Consider the following 6,000-nt stretch of genomic DNA (forward strand, 5'->3'; position numbering starts at 1 on the left):
TTTATGAATGGACGTTATCTGCTTTCCGTTCGGCACCATTGCGAGATCTCGCGGGAAGACACTTGACAGCAAGATTTGTAATCTCTTTCAGAAGTTGTAAATGTATCTTGTTTGCATGTTGTTTTGTTTTGATTGGTGTTTAGGGTGAGGGATTTGCCCCCTCACCTCCCACTTCCCTGCCCCTTTGCCCCCTTTGCAGTTTGGAAGTAAAAGTTCTTGCACTGCGTTGCAAGGGGTGATTCTCCTGACCGAGCTGTGACCATCACCTGCAAATAAAATCCTTTTGCTTTGAAGAATGTCGGCTTCCTGCGCCTCATTAAGTTGCTGAGCTGAAATCACTTATTGTTACCTGGCAAACAGCGGTAACAATAGGATGGTGCGGTAGAATGCTGCAGTTGGTAGAACGTCTTGGACCACTTCCAATTGCAGAGGAGGGAGTGCATTTTGAGTGTTTCCCTGTGTAAAATTGACAACACTACAAGAAGAAGCCTATCAAAGTTGGCAGTGGAAGGGGAAAGAGCCTTTGGACTTTTCTGCATACTGCCCTTACCCCAAACGAAAGGTGTTGTCAATGCCATCGTATTCCCCAAAGAAGAAGAAGATTTTGGATTCATACCCCACCTTTCTGTCCTGTAAGGAGACTCAAGGTGGCTGACAAGCTCCGTTCCCTTCCTCTCCCCACAACAGACACCTTATGAGGTAGGTAGGGCTGGGAGAGTTCCGCAGAACTGTGGCTAGCCCACGGTCCCCCAGCAGGAATGTAGGAGGGCGGAAGCACATCTGGTTCACCAGATAAGCCTGTGCCACTCAGGTGGAGGATTAAGGAATCCAACCCAGTTCTCCAGATTAGAACCCACCTGCTCTTAACCACTATGCCACGTCCTCACCCCCCTCTTCTGGACATTGTTTCCCGGCTGGCATGAATGTTTCTCCTGCTATTTCTGCGCATACTGATCTGAAAAAATGACCCAAAGAAATGAAAACGTATGAAATGATGACAGTTCAGAGGAGAGGTGGGAAAGGAGTGAAGTGAATGAAAATGACTGACCAAGTTCAGAGGGAAGGTTAGGTGACTGCACGGGGTAGCACCAAGTTGAAGGCGGGGATGCAGATGGATTTTATATTGCCTTGGCATTTTTCAACCTTTCTTTATTACAGGTTTGGTCCATAACATCTGGAATCAGTGAACGGAGAGTTAGGAGAATATGAGGAACACCTGGACAATATATCTCCTGAAAAGCTCCCAGTTAATGCTTGAGGTTCCTCAAACACAATCATCGTGGTATCGAATTCAAGTGTATCTGGAGGCTGAACATCTGCTATTGTCCCTTGGAGTGAAGAAAGGTGGTCAGGGACACCACTGCCGAGATGAGGCTGCCGCACTGGGATGTTCCTATCAGACCAGGTATGATTTCAATTTTTTTCATCCCTGTCATTTTGACCCCCAAGTCCTCATTTAGTTTTTGCTTCTGCATTTTTTCAGAACCAAACCTGGGGCCTTTCCCCACTCTTTTCCATCCCCCCTATGCCGCGCGCTGCTCTCAGCGCTCGGCATCCCAGGCGCACGCTCGGGCGTCCCCACGACCCCGTGCCCTTAAGAAGAGCGCCTGGGATGCCGCGCACTGAGGGGGCGCGACAGCGGCAGCGTCGGGGCAGCTGCGCTGTAGCCACCCCTGTCGTAGGGAGTGCCTCGGGACCCCGCGCTACTTCAGGAGAGTAGCGCGGGGCTTAAGGTAAGTGGGGAAAGGCCCCTGGATTCATTGTTTTCACAACGTTTTTATTTCCATCTACCATTTTTCCTGCATAAAAGGGCCACACTTTTTTACTTCCTTTGTCAGCCAATCATTCATGTAACAATTGTGTCCCAACTGACTCATGGGGACCCCAGGACTAGGAGGAGGAGGAGGGGGAGGAGGAGGAGGAAGAGGAGTTTGGATGTATACCCCACCTTTCTCTCCTGTAAGGAGACTCAAGCTGACTTACAAGCTCCTTTCCCTTCCTTTCTCCACAACAGACACCTTGTGAGGCAGGTAGGGCTGAGAGAGGTCTGAGAGAACTGTGACCAGCCCAAAGTCACCCAGCAGGAATGTAGAAGTGTGGAAAGGCATCTGATTCACCAGATAAGCCTCTGCCATTCAAGCGGAGGAATGGTGAATCAAGCCCAGTTCTCCAGATTAGAATCCACCTGCTCTTAACTACTACACCATGCTGGTTTTCAGAGGTAGTTTACCATTGGCTGTTGTGGGTTGTCTGGGCTCTGTGACTGTGATCCGGAAGTTCTTGCTCCTTGTTCCTGTTTCCCCCATGTCTATGGCAGGCATCTTCAGAGGAATGTCATGGCGAGATGTGTTTCTCTCATGGCATGCGTGAAAATGCCAGCTGTAGATTTGGGCAAAATGTTTGGAGCAAAACTACCAGGCCATGGCCACAGAGCCCAGAAAACCCACAACAACCAGTTGATTCCAGCTGTGAAAGCCTTCAACGATATAACATAGTTTACCATTGCCTTCCTCTGCACAAAATGCTGGCATTCATAAGAACATAAGAACAAGCCAGCTGGATCAGACCAAAGTCCATCTAGTCCAGCTCTCTGCTACTCGCAGTGGCCCACCAGGTGCCTTTGGGAGCTCACATGTAGGATGTGAACGCAATGGATGTGAACGCACCTCCTGCCAGACTGCGGCTGTTGCTCCCGATCACCTGGTCTGTTAAGGCATTTGCAATCTCAGATCAAAGAGGATCAAGATTGGTAGCCATAAATCGACTTCTCCTCCATAAATCTGTCCAAGCCCCTTTTAAAGCTATCCAGGTTAGTGGCCATCACCACCTCCTGTGGCAGCATATTCCAAACACCAATCACACGTTGCGTGAAGAAGTGTTTCCTTTTATTAGTCCTAATTCTTCCCCCCAGCATTTTCAATGAATGCCCCCTGGTTCTAGTATTGTGAGAAAGAGAGAAAAATTTCTCCCTGTCAACATTTTCTACCCCATGCATAATTTTGTAGACTTCAATCATATCCCCCCTCAGCCGCCTCCCCTCCAAACTAAAGAGTCCCAAACGCTGCAGCCTCTCCTCATAGGGAAGGTGCTCCAGTCCCTCAATCATCCTTGTTGCCCTTCTCTGCACTTTTTCTATCTCCTCAATATCCTTTTTGAGATGCGGCAACCAGAACTGGACACAGTACTCCAAGTGCGGTCGCACCACTGCTTTATATAAGGGCATGACAATCTTTGCAGTTTTATTATCAATTCCTTTTCTAATGATCCCCAGCATAGAGTTTGCCTTTTTCACAGCTGCCATGCATTGAGTTGACATTCCCATGGAACTATCAACTAAGACGCCTAAATCCCTTTCCTGGTCTGTGACTGATAGCACTGACCCCTGTAGCGTGTATGTGAAGTTTGGATTTTTTGCCCCTATGTGCATCACTTTACATTTTGCTACATTGAACTGCATTTGCCATTTCTGAGCCCACTCACCTAATTTATCAAGGTCCGCTTGGAGCTCTTCGCAATCCTTTGTGGTTCTCACCACCCTACATAATTTGGTATCATCTGCAAACTTGGCCACCACGCTACTCACCCCTACTTCCAGGTGGTATTCCATCCATGTACTAACTAGGATGGAATAACTAATTCCTTGGTGGTATTCCATCCATGTACTAACTAGGACAAACTCTGCTTAACTTCTGAGATCTGATCAACTTGGGCTAGTCTGCATGATCCAGTTCAGGGCAAAAGAAATACAGAGGTGGTTTGTCATTGCCTGCCTACAGGTATTGACCCTGGACTCAGTGGTGTAGCGCCAAGGGGGTAGGGGTCCGCGTGATGCACCAGGCATGCACTGGTGTGGGGGCAGTGGTGGGATCCAAAAATTTTAGTAACAGGTTCCCATGGTGGTGGTATTCGAAATGTGGCATGGCGCCAATGGGGCTGGGTGGGGCACAACGGGGGCGTGGCGGGGCATTCTGGGGGCGGGGCATTCCTGGACAGGGCTGTGGCAAGGACGCAGCCGCTGCGCTGGTCCTTGGGCGGGAAACAAATGCACACAGGCGCATGCTGCTACGCATGCCGGCGCACCTCCTGCCAGACTGCTTCCAGTTCTGCGTGCTACTGCTGAGAGGAGGGGCGTAACTAAGGCAAAAATCACGTGGCAAAATCACCAATTAGTAACCCCCTCTCGGCACACACAAATAATTAGTAACCTACTTTCGGGAACCTGTGAGAACCTGCTGGATCCCACCTCTGTGTGGGGGCATTCCAGAGCATGGCGGGGGCATTCCGGGGTAGGCATGGGTGTGGCAGGAGCGCAGTTCCCCCTTGTTCTGGCCCTGCCTGGACTTCCTTGGTGATCTCCCATCTGAGCACTAACTAGGGTCGACTGTGCTGAACTTCAGAGATCTGATGAGATGGGCCTAGTCTGGGCCATTTTGGCCGCTACCTTTTATTCAGACCAACTGAAATGTCACAAAACAGCAAGCAAGCTTTCGAGTTCTCCAGAACCCTTCATCCGAACCCGCCCGCCTTTGGAACTGCAGTATGGTAGTGTAACCCCCATGCTCAGAATGGGTTGACCCTGTAAGGGGTGGAGACTCAAAGCAGCAAGAGGCTGCAGGCCTCATGTAGTTTGGAGGAGACAAGGCCACCAGACTCGGACCTTGGTTGTATAAGCCCTTAACACCTTGTTAAGGTAACTGCAATGTTGTTGGGAACTACTGGGAAGGTAGTTGTTTATTTTTGCTATGTTGTAAATGTTGGAGTTTATTGTTTCCGGGTTTCTTTTTGTGGTTGTACTGGGTGAGAGTTCTCCTGGAAACCTTCATCATGTTGAATCCTGTTCACCAAGCCCTTGGAGTCTTCAGGAGCCAACCCACTTGCAAAGAAGAATTGGACTTGGCAGTATCAGTAGACTGTAAATATAAGGATTTGAAAATGCAACCTGAACAGGACCTTGAAGTGTGATGTCAAATGTTGATGTTTAATGTTGTATGTTAAGAAAGTAAACCATTTTGTTTTTAAAAATTGTTGTTGCAAACTCATTCCAACTTCTGCCCCACAGAACCCACAAGCTGAGGTTACAGTAGCTCCAGTTCATGCTGCTTCTTCAAAGAAGGCCGAGCGTGCAACTCAATACCAGCAGACAAAATCAGGGTCTGAGACATTTTTCCTAACCCCCACCCCTGCTTTGTATAAAAATCCAATTAAAAGCGTGTATCCTTTCCGTTAGTCTTCATAAACAGGTACAAAGTGGCTTTTGCTTTAGCTTCTTGCGGGTTTCCGCAATGGATGTGGATACATCTCTGTGTGCAACTTGCGAACGGCTGCCCCCGAGCTTCCTCCTCCAGCAGCACAAAAGATCCGCCTCCCACGTTTGACAAATTCCGCACCAGCGTCTTTGTCTTTGCGAAACTGCTTTGCTTCCAACTCTGCCCGTTTGCCTCCTCATCTGTTGCTCCCTTTGACACAAGGACGAGAGACGGACCCGATCAATCCTTCTCGGTGCCAGTTTGTATTAGAAATGCCCACCCATCCCCGGCCCACTCTTTCGTTTCCAATCAGCCGCCCCTCGGCTTTGATCCAAAAGACCGCAGCTGGGGAAACTGACGGGCCCGTGTCTGTGCCGCTCAGAACCGGCTGCCTCCTTTCTCTTTGTGTTCTGCACCTTTAATTAATCGGAGGATGGTCACCTCTCCACCTTTTTTTTTAAAAAAAAGAACCTTTCCCTCCCTGTCATTGATGGAGCGAGCATATTAATCACACTCAACCTTACTAACGCTAACAATCCGTCAAAGCGGCCTACGTGATCTTTCATCGAGTGTAACTAGGAAATTCACCTGCGGACCCGCTGATTCGCCCTGGCACTGTTGCCTGGAGGACAAAACGGAGAGGGAGACCGGGTTCTTCCTGGGCCGCCCCATTGTTTTGCTTCCTCCTTGGTCCTCAGCCCCGGATGGCAGTTTCAGGCTTGTCAGAGAGGAAGAGCATTTGTGCTTCAAGGGA

Source organism: Sphaerodactylus townsendi, linkage group LG17, assembly GCF_021028975.2.
Source record: "Sphaerodactylus townsendi isolate TG3544 linkage group LG17, MPM_Stown_v2.3, whole genome shotgun sequence".
Lineage (NCBI taxonomy): Eukaryota > Metazoa > Chordata > Lepidosauria > Squamata > Sphaerodactylidae > Sphaerodactylus > Sphaerodactylus townsendi.